Raw genomic sequence first — 14116 nt, 5'->3', positions numbered from 1 at the left:
TCCTCTTATCTCCTTTAAGAATCCACCACCTACTGTTGTAGAAGTTGAGAGAGGTTCAATTATTTGCATATAGAAAGGCCAGGACTCAGGAATGATTCTTTTTTTTTTTTAAGATTTATTTATTGACTTATTTCTCTCCCCTTCCCCGCCCCCCCTCTCGGCCCCGGTTGTCTGTTCTCTGTGTCTATTTGCTGCATCTTCTTCTTTTGTCCACTTCTGTTGTTGTCAGTGGCATGGGAATCTGTGTTTCTTTTTGTTGTGTCATCTTGTGTCAGCTCTCCATGTGGGCGGCACATTTCCTGGGCAGGCTGCACTTTCTTTCACACTGGGTGGCTCTCCTTACGGGGTGCACTCCTTGCACGTGGGGCTCCCCTACGCGGGGGACACCCCTGCATGGCACAGCACTCCTTGCGCGCATCAGCACTGGGCATGGGCCAGCTGCACATGGGTCAAGGAGGCCTGGGGTTTGAACCACGGACCTCCCATGTGGTAGACAGAGGCCCTAACCACTGGGCCAAGTCCGCTTCCCAAGAATGATTCTGAAAAGGAAAAATAATTTATTGATGGCCGGCCGGACTCGGGAGCTTTCTGTTTCAAACCGGAGCCCTGAACAAGAATTTTGAGTTCCTGTATATAGAAAGGAAGGGTCAAATTGTTCTTTGTTTCAGTGCTTAATAGGCTTGAATTAGCATATATTGTCCACATCCTAGGTAAGCTTTTAGCATGGACCTTATACATTCTAGATAAGCTTTTAGCACATTTGGTTTGCATTTTCCCTGAATATTTAAAGTTTATAGAGTTTGCATTGCTGAACTGTTTCCTGGGACTGGAGTCATTGCCATGGTCACCAAGGGCAGGACTGCAGCCTCTTATCGTCCCACACCCACAAGTCACAGACAGCTTAGGTTATCTACAAAGAGATAAAGAGCCTACCACCCATAGCCCACATCACTACCGCCAGGTCATGAAGACATTTTCCTACAATTTCTTCTAGAAGTTTTATGGTTATTGCTTTTATTTTTAGGTTTTTGATCCATTTTGAGTTAATTTTTGGATAAGATGTGAGATAGGGGTCCACTTTCCTTCTTTTGGCTGTGGATATCCAATTCTTTCAGCACCATTTGTTGAATGGACTGTTCTGCCTGAGCTGTGTGGGTTTAACAGGCTAGTCAAAAATCACTTGGCCATACATGTAATGGTCTGTTTATGCATCATCAATTTGGTTCCATTGGTCTATGTGTCTGTCTTGTTGCCATTACCATGTTGCTTTCACCAAGATAGCTAGGCAATATGATTTAAATCTGGAGATGAGGGTTTGCTTTTCCTTTTTAAGATATTTCTGGCTATTCAGGACCCCTTACCCTTCCAAACAATTTTTGATGATTGTGTTTTCAATTTTTTTAAATGCTGGTGGAATTTTTATTGGGATTGCATTGAATTCCAATAAGTATATCAATTCGAGTAGAATTAACATCTTAATGATATTTAGTTTTCCAATCCATGAGCATGGATTGGCCTTTTTTCATTTCTTTTAATATTGAGTTGAGGTTGTCTGAATACAAGTGCTTTTCATCATTGGTTAAGTTTATTCCTATTTGCATTTTATCTGTCATATTTTATGTTCACCACTCTTCTGACACTTTTAGTTACTTTCATTGATATAATGTTCATTTCTAAACTCTCTTCAGGCTCTCTCTCCTGTCTTTCTTTTCAGGATCTAGCACACACTTCATTATTTCCTAAAAATCTGGTCTCTTCCTCAGAAATTCTCTCAGTTTCTGTTTATCTGTGAATATTCTAATCTTGCTCCCATTTTTGAAAGACAGTCTTGCTGGATATAAGACTCTTGGGCACCTACAATCTGACTTATTGGGCTCACCACACTCAGCTAAGATGGAGTTGAAGAAGGACAACCACCACACCATGGAGCCTATAGTGATTACAACTGAAAGTGGGAGGATTGCATCCACCATCCATGTGGAATCTGAGCCTCCTCTTGACACAGAGGTGCAATGGACATAACCAATCCAATGTCCACATAGAAAAGGTGGCATTGGATTGAGAAAAGTGGACATGATGGCTGGTGGGTATGGGGAAAGGCAGGAAGAGATGAGAGGTGGAGGCGTCTTTGGGACATGGAGCTGCCCTGGATGGTGCTTCAGGGGCAATCACCGGACATTGTAAATCCTCACAGGGCCCACTGGATGGAATGGGGGAGAGTATGGGCCATGATGTGGACCATTGACAATGAGGTGCAGAGGTGCCCAAAGATGTACTTGCCAAATGCAATGGATGTGTCATGATGATGGGAAGGAGTGTTGCTGGGGGTGGGGAGAGGTGGGATGGGGGTGGTGGGGTTGAATGGGACCTCATATATATATATTTTTAATGTAATATTATTACAAAGTCAATAAAAAAAAATAAGACTCTTGGCTGGAAGTTTTTCTCTTGTAATATCTTAAAGATATCATACCTCTGTCTTCTTGCCTCCATGGTTTCTGGTGAGAAATCAGCACTTAATCTTATTGAGTATCCCTTATATGTTATGCATTGCTTTTCTCTTGCTTTTCTCAGAATTCTCTCTTTGTCTTCAACATTTAATATTCTAATGAGTATGTGTCTCAGAGTTGGTCTATTTGGATTTTTTTTGGATTTTTTTGGATGGGAGTACATTGTGCTTCTTGGACATGAATATCTGTGTCCTTCAATAGGGTTGGGAAATTTTCTACCACTATTTCTACAAATATTCCTTCTGCCCCTTTTCTCTTCTCATCTCCTTCCAAAACACCCATGACATGTATGTTTGCATGCTTTTGCTGTCACTTAGTTCCCTGAGACATTGTTCAATTTTTTCCATTCTTTTCTTCATCAGCTCTTTTGTATGTTCACTTTCAGAGGTCATTTCTTCAAGCTCACCAATCCTTTCTTCTGCCTCCTCAAATCTGCTATTATACGATTCCAGTGTTTTTAAAATTTCATTTATTGCACTTTTAATTCCCATAAGATCTGCTATTTTTCTATGTATGCTTTCAAATTCTTCTTTGTGCTCATCCAAATCTTCTTAATATCCTTAATCTCTTTAGCCATCTCATTGATTTTATTAAGAAGATTTGTTTGAACATCTATGATTAGTTGTCTCAACTCCTTCATGTCATCTGGAGGCTTACCTTGTTCTTTTAACTGGGCCATAGCTTCCAGTTTCTTGATGTGGATTGTAATTTTTTGTTGGTGTCTTGGCATCTGGATTACTAGAGTATTTATTCTGGGTGTAGTTTTCCTCTTTAGTTTAGGGTTTCATGCCCTTTCTCCCTTGCTAGCTGTCAGGAAGGAGCCAAAGATGTAGTTGGTGCTGTACTGTGGAGGCGCAAGCTGCCCTCATTGTACCAGGGACCAATGAAGCTTCTCCCAACTTTCTCCTTTGCCAGGGGTAGGGACAAAGTCACAGCTGTGTGGAATAATCCAAGTTGTGCAGGCCTAGACTGTAGCTGCCCAGAGAGACTGATGAAGCTTCACACCCCTTTCTCCCCTGCCTGGGGCAGGGATGGAGCTGCAGGTGTGGGCAGCAATCTATGCAGTGCTGGCCTAAGATGACTGCAGTTGCCCCAGGAGGCTTCCAATTTCCAGTCTGTGCCATCCAAAGGTACCTGACTTTACCTGGATAGGCTGGTGCAGGGCCCACAGGCCTCTTCCCAGCCAGAATTGGGGCTGCAGGTCAACCCGAGTGAAAGAAATCAGTTCCTCCCATCACTGTGATTTTCAGTTCTGGCTTCCCCTTAGGCTGGGTGGTGACCACGACCTCTTTCCAACCTGGGCAGATTCCCACCCCAGCTGTTCCAGGGTTATGTCTTAGTCAGTCAAGTCTACCAATCAGTAGCCAAAATCAGCAGCCAATCGTCTCCTCCTCCCCTGTTTTTGGGAAATGGAGCTTCCAATTCCAGCCACAGAACAGCTCCTGGGGCGATTCATGCCACCAGAGTAGGATAATCACTGGCCTCCGCCGCTTGGCCAGTAATTTCCTGGAGAGGCTGGCACAGCCCCCTCCCCCACTTCCTCCCTGCTGGAGGTGGCGCTGGGGCCTAGGCTGGAGCTGCAATCTGATCTGGATGGAAAGAAGTCAGTCCCCACCAGCACTGCGATTTTCAGTATGCCCACTTCCCCTTGTGCCAGGGGCAGAGTTAAGATGGCGACTCCCAGCCTCTTTCTAACTTGAACAGGCTCAAACTTTAGCTGTTCTCAGGATTATACTTTAGCCTGCTGAATTTACTCATCAGTAGCTGAAGTTGGTGCCCAACTGCCTCTTCCTCCCCTGTTTTTGGGAAGTGGAGCTTTCAATTCCAGCCACAGAATAGCTCCCAAGGTGGCTTGTGCCTCCAGTGGAGGATGGGCACCAGCCTCCATGGCGTGGAGTGCTCCATTCACAAGTCTTTCTTGCAGATGAGCAGTATCCTCCTTTCATTCCTTCAAGGATGTGGCAGCATGCTCTTCTGGTCTCCTGGAGCCCCCAAACAGGTACTTCAGCTAGCTCTGGAGAGCTCTGGGAGTTTACTAACTGCCCTGTAGCAGGAGCTGGCTCTAGGAGCTCCTTACTCTGCTGCCATCTTGCTGTTGTACCAGTCTTTATTTTTTAATACCAGTTTTGAACCACTGTCTTTCAGTCTGAAAAACTCCCTTTAGCATTGCTTGTCTGACACTTCTAGTAATGACGAATCCCTCAGTTTTTGGTTATCTGTGAATGCCTTAATCTCTCCCCCTCATTTTTGAAAGTAAGTCTCATTGGTTATCAAATTCTTGGTTAGCAGTTTTTGTGTTTTTTTTTTTTTCTTTCAGCACTTTAATATTGCAACCCACTGACTTCTTGCCTCCAAGGTTTCTTATGATAAATCAGCACTCAATCTAATTGGGACTCCCTTGTACATAACACTTTGCTTTTCTTTTGCAACTTTCAGAACTCTCTATTTTGTCTTTCACATTCAATACTATGGTCAATATATGACTGGATGTATTTTTCTTCATGTTTTATTCTGTGTGTGTTCTCAGAGCTTCTCGGATTGCGTATTTATGTCTTTTGTTAAGTTTGTAAAATTCTGTCATTATTTCTTTGAATATTCTTTCAGTCCCTTCCTTTCTTCACATTTTAGGATTCCCATAATTCATATATTGATATTCGTGATAGTGTTCCAGAAGTGTCTTAGGTCATTTTTACTTTTAATAATTCTTTTTTCTTTTTGCTCCTCAGCCTAACTCATTTCAAGTGTCTTGTCTTTGAGTTCACTGATTCTTTGTTCTACCAACTCCAACTGTTTGTAACAGGGGGATTTTTCAGTTCAGTTATCATGGTCTTCAAGTCCAGTAGTTCTGTTTGTTTCCTTTTTGAAATTTCTGTCTTTCCTAAAATTATCATATTGCTCATTCATTGTTTTCCTGATATCCTTTCGTTCTTTTCTGTAGTTTTCTTCATCTCCTTGAGCATTTTTAAAGATCATTTTTTAAAGGCTTTGTTTAGTATGTCCACATTATGGTCTTCTTTGTTGGAGTTTTCTGGACTTTATCCTCTTTCTTTTGATAGGCCATTTCCTGTTTCTTTTTTTGTCTACTCTTTTGTTGTACACTGTATTATTTTAATATTTTAAAACATTAACCTATGGCATTTATTCCTTCTGATGTGTATTTCTGGATTTGGTAACCACCTGGTAATAAAACAGAAATTTTCTTCAGCTTGAGCCTCTTTAGCGGGAAGGTGTACCCAAGGTGAATAGAGTGTTCAGGGTTTGCCCTGTCCTTCTTGGCCTCTATTTTTCCCTTGACTTTTGCTGGTTGTTTTGGAGTTCCATGTTAAAGGAGTTTGGCTCTCCCTTCTGTTTCCCAGGAGACAGACCTCCCTCTTCTGGGTGTTTGAAGCCTATAGGCCTCTGTCTCAGAGGATCTGAAAGGAGTTTTTATACTCTTTTCATTATTTTAAGTTGATTTTGTCTGGAACACAAATTCTGGGAGAAGGGGCATGCCAGAGAGGACTTTCCCAAGTCAGCATTTTCCAGCTGAAACAGGGTCAGGCACACAGACCAGCTCCAAAGTGTTCTGGCAAGGAGATCAGGAAAGATGCTAGGAACTTCTCTGACATCTCTACAATGGTGAGATTTCCTTGTCTGCCCAGCAGTGCTTCAGCTAACTGTCCTCTGCAGACCTTAGGAAGTGCATTATCCTTAACATGTCCAGGCTGGGTTGAAACAATGGCAGCTGCCACCTTTGCCTGGGCAGGTTGAAACAATGGCTGCCCTCCGAACTGGGTCCCCAGTGATCTGAAGTCGTTAATCAAAAGCCATGATCAGTGATTGGCCATGCCCACCCTTGTTCTCGGGGAAGGATATTTTTATGTCCCCTTCTGTCACCAGTGAGCTAGCCAGGGCCTGGACCCCAATGTGCCCTGCCACAAGAGTGGGGATTGGGTACCAGTAGCCACCACACAGAGAAAGCAATTTACTGTTCTTTACAATAATTTATCAACCTTTTCCTCCTGTTCATCACTGGATGTTGTGCAGAGTTCTGGCTGCCACAATTTCAAAATTTGTGTCTCAGACAGTTCCTGCCTGTTTAATCATTATTCTGGTAGAAGGATTAAATTCTGGAACTCCCTACTCTTCCATCTTCCTACCCCTTAAATCTTAATTAGGGACCTAACTGGAAGATTCTCCATGTAATTAATACCTTCCAGTTAATAGGGAATACTTAATTCCCAGTTTAGAGATGGAGATATTGCAGTGTCTCTGTGCCAGTCAGCCCCTTATCAATCTCCATCTGTTAGACATCCTGGGGCCATGGTCTCTCAATGCCCATGCCTTCAGCCTGGGAGACAAATTCTAGCCCCACTGACCTTGGGTGACATAAGCAAAAAATCACAAAGCCCAAGGAGAAGGCTAGAAGCTCAGGAACTTTGCATTTATACCCCCACTTTTGTCATAGACCACAGTATATTTTTAGTAAATATAGGTAAATTTTCTTGGTAAATATTTTCCTAATCAGAAAAAGAAATGTAATCTTTTTTATCTTTTTGTTGGGGGAATTCCTAGTACACTGATTTTAATGATGATGCTCCAGTGTGCCTGGGTAAGATGGTTTAGCCCCATCTACCTCTACAGTGCACACTTGTTATCTGGTAACCATTGATGTGAGATGGTTCCTTAGGAATATGAATATCAATGATGGTACTAGGAAGCTCTGCCGGCAGCCCCATTGAGCTTCTTAAAACAAACCCTCCACTGATTCCTTAATTCAATTTAATTAATGGACTATTTTAGGGTCTTCTCTCAGGTAACTGAGAATTAAGATTTCTAAGCACTCACTGTGGTGTGATCATGTCGATAGGAACTGCCCCAAAAAATCAGAAGTCAGAAAGAAACAGATGGTAAATGAAATTCAGTGTCAAACATGTGGAGACAGTTCAATTTCAGTCTTCACTGGTGTTTTGTGGTTCAAGAACTGTATATGGTAGCAGTTTGGGTCTGAATCTTCATATGCCTCTTTGTTGAAAATTTTTGTCTTATTACTCAAAAAGAAGTACCTTTGGGCTTTAGGCAGAAAAGGAGTGTCAGGGGAGTAGAAGGGGTTGGAATTTTTTGTTATTTATAGAAGGTAGTTGGGAGCATATCCCTAAGAAGTTGCCCTTTAAGATCCATTCAAGTGTGAAGGAGCCAGCCTCCTGGAGACTTGCATGAGACAGATGACAGCGGATGGAACAGGAGGGCAGAGGCCTGGAGGCCGAGGAGGCTGTAGGTCTGGAGTGATCAGGGAGCACTGGGGTGCGTGCAGAGAGAGGGGGAGGAGACAGGGCCAGAGAGGCAATGTAGGGCCTTGTAGGACATTGCAACAAGTCTTGCATTTACTCATAGAAAGTTGGAAAACCTTGGGAGGGCTGAAAGCAAAGGAGTGGCATAATCGGTCATTTGAAAAGGGTCACTCCGGCCACTGGGTTGAGTACTCTTTGTGTTTGTCTTCCCATAATTACAAAACTAAATGCTAGGAAGGAACGAGGAGGGGCAAGAAAAGTTGAAGGGGAAGGCAAAGGGATTAATTTAGTGGGTACTGAGTGTCTCCTACGTGACAAACACTTGCCCCACATGGTCATATGATTCTAGTGGAAGCCCCACAGGGGACACTTTTTTGTTTAGCTTGAGATGGTCCCAACTCAAGCCTGTTTTCCTGGAGTCATTATTAATAGAGACTTCTTTCAGAAATGTTCGTGTTTGGAAGGTAAATTATATGGTGATCACTTGAGGAATGGTTTCTAGGAATAAATGTTATACACCCCCATTTCTCAGAGTAAGTCTCTCCAATTAACAAAGCTGGTGGTCGAGACGAGAATGTGAAACCAGAATTGCTCATCGGAGGCTCGGTTGTCTCAACCATGGGAAGGTTTCTCTCACTCTGAAACCCATATTTTTCCCCTAGAAAATGGGCATTGTGCTAAAGGGTAACACTTCAAAGAAAGTTTGCTTTATTTTTTGTAAAAAATCATCTTAGCTCAGCTATTGTCATCTAAAATTTGCTGTGGGTTGTCACCCAGGGTTTCAGAAAGACATGTATTTCCTTGCTATTTAAAGTTGGAAAAATGCAAATATTTTAAAGCAGACACGTTTCTTCCCGTGGTAATTTCATACATTATCGGGCAGTTTTTTCTTGATTTTTAAGTAAACCACTAAGTACACCTCCTGTCAGCTTCCCAAAGACTAGCATTAAACATTTTTCAACCCACAGGCATGGCCTCGAAACACCTCTCCCCATCATCATCCTTCCCACCCCCACAGTGCCAGCAGAGCACCCCGGCGAAGACCTACTGCAGCTGAGTCGGCACTCTCCGCTGCCCTTGGCTTCCCTGCCAGGCCATTAAGGAGAGAGCCTTAGGAACATCAAATCCAGGGAGATCTGCAGCGACTCGGGGACTTTCTCTGCCAAGATGGCTGACGGTGACTAAATCTCAGGATGGGAGGGAATCCACGTTAACAAGCTCCACTTGGCAGTGCTAGCCCACGGAGGAAATCTTTCTCTGGGCCCACGAGAAATGTATCTGAGCCTCCAAAGAATGATGATTTATAAAATAATAGCTTCAAAAACCCTCTCCTCTTGAAAACATTCCAGTAATCTTCTGAAGAGGCAAAGGCACAAAATTAATTCGCTCAGAGTTTAAGAGCCAACTGCATGGAAAATCACTTTTTGTGCTTCTAATCTATGAATTTACACAACCCTCCAGTGTGTCCATAGGACTCCATCCAGTCTGGCAATCCTAAAATAAGTATCACTAGCTTAATAACTTTTAAAAAGTCCTTTCATATTGTTTATGTAGCCTTCCCTGGCCTAGCTTCAGTATACCTTGATGAAGATAGACAATCCCAAAATATTGAAGATGATTCCCTCCTCTCAAAGGCAAACCAGAGAACCATCCATTGATTAATTTGAAAGTGCTATGAGCGTCTCTTTAAATGGAAAGCACAGTTAACGAAATTCTCAGTGGTAACAAGGACGACTTTCGAAAGGTTGCCCTCAACACATTCAGGTTGCTGCTTGCTTCCTAGGTTTTAGTCCCTAGTTAATTTCTAAACATTGGGGTTTCATTATTATTTTTTTAAAATTTTCTTCGTTGAATGATATTCTCCTAAAGGAGAAAATATTCCATCTGGAAAAGAGGGGCAGCTAGATTGCTTTGTCAGAATCTGAGAAAAATGAGAAGGTTGAATCAGATTATCTCTTGGTATCATGTACTACATTACAAAATTTTGCAAGACAAAATGCCTTAAGAAATGGTCTGGGTGCTTTAGCTAAGAAATTGCCTTTGTAAAGCAGAGATGTTAATGGGTAAAGTTTCATTAGCTGGTTTGGGAAAAAGATGAACAGAAAGATGCTGGGGAAACCTGCTGAGTACTTTATTACTACTCAAGATAAATAAAGCCTAAATCTATAGCTCAGTTGAAGTACAGTGGAGTTCCTTTTGTACCTTGGATTAAAAAAGAAAAAAAACTGTACAATTGCCTTGTGGGCATTTTTTGTAGGTAGTAAATTGTGCATATGTCAAATCGGAGGTAATTGGAACAAATAGAAAATAATTGTCACAACGGAGTTTAAGTAAAGTTCAATTTAAAAATAAAGACACCCTGAAAAACACTACAAATTGAAAAATAGCTAAAATAACAGGCCTAGAAGAGTTCTTCGCTACTTACTGGTACTTACAGAATTCTTTGATTCGTCATTTTTTTAAATATGCAGAGTGGATGCTTGACAGATGTTAGCAACTGAGTGAGTTGGATAGAATGTCCTAGGATATCCAGCTGGAAAACCTGCCCTCTAACTTCCTTGGAACCATTCTATCTAGACCACCACAGTGTCTTATGGATGCCTGCACATTCGTAAAATGTTCTGGAGCTTTCTTTAAATTAGAATTTATATGAGAAAATGCTTTGGCAAACTGTCAGAACATATGTAATATAAGGAATAAAGTTAGGGAAAGTGTCAAACAGGCAGGGAAGAATCCATCTTTTAAAACCAAATGTTCAAGGGAAGAAGACCAAGTAGAGCCAGTGATAGAAATAGGAAAGAAAAAAAAAATGAACAAAACAATTGAAGGGCTAAAATGATGATATGTGGTGGAGGTCACAGTAAGAGAAAATTAATAATTTTAATTATTTTAATAATGATAATGATGTGATAGCTAGTATTTATTGCATGATTACTCTGTGCCAGGAATTTTGCTAAGTACTTTAAATCCATTGCCCTAAATATCACAGATGCATTATATCATGGAGTCAAAACAATCCTAGGACAAAGGTCCTATTTTTATCCCCGTTTTATAAACGAGACAATGTTGTATCTGGTTTCAGGATCTCGATGGACCTCTGCCTGTTCATAACAGAAGAGAGGTCTAAAAAACAAAACATACATACAGATATATAAACATCATTTATTTTGGAACAAAGAGGCCACCGTAACCATTGAGAGTCGGCATTTTCACTGCACTGGTGGAGCAAAACAGATGGTTATCAGATATACAGGGAATGGATGGAGAGAACATCAAGACAGTGGTGAGTTCCCTTTCAGGTCAAAGAGTACAGATGAAAGAAATTCAGCTGTTTCTAAGTTCATGCTTGCTGGCATTTGTTAATGCAGTGTAGCCACAAAGAAAGTCATATTTAAATGGTTCGCAAAGCAGGTAACATAAGCATGAATTGGACATACACACACTTACTTACATACATACATACATACACGCCATAGAAGTTAATCCTAAAACCTAAGGTTTTAAATGAGGGGTCAGAAACCCAATAAGCCAGATACACCAGTCACCTGTGTTTACACAGCCTGGGGAGCTAAGAATGGTTTTTATATTTTTTATTAATTAAAAAAAGAAGCAGAATATTATTTCTTTTTTTAGGAAGGCTTTCATAAAATGCCAGGTTCCCATATAGCACCCTCTTATTAATTCCTTGCATTGATGTGATATATTTTATATTTGCTAAAATTGATGAAAGCACATTTCTATAATTGTTCTATGAACTACATATCATCCATGGTTTACCATAGAGTTCAATGTTTGTGTTTTATAGTCTCTTGGATTAAATATTTTTTTTATTGTAGCTACATATAGACAACCAAAAATTTCCCCCTTTTAACCACATTCAAATATATAATTCAGTGCTGTTACTTATGTTCACAATGTTGGGCTACCATCACTACCATCCACTACCAAACCTTTTCCACCATCCCAAATAGAAACTCTGTGCAACTTAAGCATTAATTCCCCATTCCCTATCCCTACTCCATCCTCTGGTAACTTATATTCTAGATTCTGACTCCATTTATTATTCTAATTATTTCATATGAGTGAGACAATACAATATTTTCCCTTTTGTGTCCTGCTTCTTTCACTCAACATGATGCCTTTAAGATTCATCCATATTGTCACATGTATCAGAACTTCATTTCTATTTAATGGTGAGTAATATTCCATTGTTTTTGTCCATTCATCTGTTGATGGATGCTTAGGTTACTTCCATCTTTTGGCAATTATGAACAATGCCAGTATGAACAACAGAGTGCAAAAATCTATTCAACTCCCTGCTTTCAACTCTTTTTAGGTATATACCTAAAAATGCAATTGGTAATTTATACTTGATTTTTTGAAGAACTGCCAAACTGTCTTCCACAATGGTTATACCATTTTACATTTCCATCAGCAATGAAGGAGTGTTTCTATTCCTTCACATCCTCTCCCAACACTTGTAGTTTTCTGTATTTTTTTAAAGCAGCCATTCTAGTGAGTATAAAATGTTATCTCATTTTGACTTTGATTTTCATTTCCCCAATGGCTAGTGATGGTAAGCATCTTTTCATGTGCTTTCTGGTCATTTGTGTATCTTCTTTGGAGAAAGTTTTATTCAAGTCTTTTGCCTATTTTTTAATTGTGCTATTTGTCTTTGTTGTTGAGTTGAAGGATTTCTTTATATATTCTGGATATTAAACTTTTATCAGATACTTGGTTTCCAAATTTTTTCTTGCATTATGCAAGCTATCTTTTCCATATTCATGAAAAAATTCTTCGAGGAACAAAAGTTTTTAATTTTGATGAGGTCCATTCATCAGTTTTTTTCTTTTGTTGCTCATGCTTTGGGTCTAAAGTCTTAGAAACTATTGCCTAACACAAGGTCCTGAAGATACTTTCCTGCATTTTTTTCTAAGAGTTTTATTGTTCTGGCTGTGATCTAGGTCTTTGATCTAGTTCAATTTAAAAATAAGGACACCCTTAAAAACACTACACTTTCCCTAACTTTATTCCTTGATTTATTTTGAATTAATTTGCATATATGGTAAGGTAGAGGTCCACCTTCACAGGGAAATTTCACCAAACATTCCAAGGAAAATTAACACCGATCCTGCACAAACTCTTTCAAAAAACCGAAGAGGAGGGAACACTCTTAAATTCATTCCATAAGGCTAGCATCACCCTCTCCCACAGTCAGATAGATACGACAAGAAAATTACATATTTCTTATGAATATTGATGTAAAATCCTCAACAATATCCTAGCAAACCAAATACAGCAGCACATGAAAAGAATTATACACTATGATCAAGGTATGCAAGGGTGGCTCAGCATAAGAAAAGCAATTAATGTAATACACCATATTAACAGAACGAAGGTAAGAAAACCATATGATAATATCACTTGACATAGAAAAAGCAGTTGATAAAATCCAACACTGCTTCTTGATTTTTAAAAAAACTTATAAAACTAGGAATAGAAGGAAATTTCCTCAATGTGATAAAGTGCATATATGGAAAACCCACAGCTAATAGCATACTTAAAGGGAAAGCTTTAGTCTTTTACCATTAATATCAGAAAAAAGACAAGGATGCCCACTGTCACCAGTGTTCTACAACATTTTACTGGAAGTTATTTCCAGAGAATTAGGCAAGAAAAAGAAATAAAAGGCAAAGGAAGAAATAAAACTTTCCCTATTGGCAGATGACATGATCCCATAAACAGAAAATTCTGGAAAATCCACAATAAAGTTCCTAAAGCTTATAAGTGAATTCAACAGACTGGCAGGGTACAAATACCAACATCCAAAAATCAGTAATGTTTCTATACACTAATAATGAAGAATCAGAAGAAATCAAGAAAGAAGAATGAAACTGGAAGTCTCACACTTCCTGATCTTAAAACTTATTACAAAGTCACAGTAATCAAAAAAGCATTGTACTGGTCTGGCACAAAGACAGACATATAGACCAATCAAATAAAATTGAGAGTTTGGAAATCAACCCTCACATTTTTAGCTAACTGATTTTGGACAAGGATGTAAATAGTTCTTCAACAAATGGTACTGGGAAAACTGGATCTCTCTATACAAAAGAATGAAGGTGGATCCCTACCTCAGAATACTATTTCTTGATCCATGAAAATTAAATGAAATTCAAATGTCAGTGTCCACAAATAATTTTGTATTGGAACACAGCTATGCCTATTTGTCTACAGACCGTCTGGTTGCTCTCATGCTATACCAGCAGATGTGAATAGTTTCAACAGAGACTTTCTGGCCCACAAAACTTAAAACATTTATTTTCTGGCCTTTTA

General features: G+C 40.0%; 1 protein-coding gene across 1 annotated transcript in view; it reads right to left on the bottom strand.

Annotated features, from left to right (window-relative positions):
* RP1 (RP1 axonemal microtubule associated) overlaps window positions 1-14116 on the bottom strand; it is a 391698-nt gene that overhangs the window by 25400 nt on the left and 352182 nt on the right. The window lies entirely within an intron of this gene.

The sequence above is a fragment of the Dasypus novemcinctus genome, chromosome 14 (assembly GCF_030445035.2).
Source record: "Dasypus novemcinctus isolate mDasNov1 chromosome 14, mDasNov1.1.hap2, whole genome shotgun sequence".
Taxonomy (NCBI): domain Eukaryota; kingdom Metazoa; phylum Chordata; class Mammalia; order Cingulata; family Dasypodidae; genus Dasypus; species Dasypus novemcinctus.
Note: the sequence above shows the minus strand (reverse complement) of the source record. Positions and strands in the feature narration are given on the sequence as shown.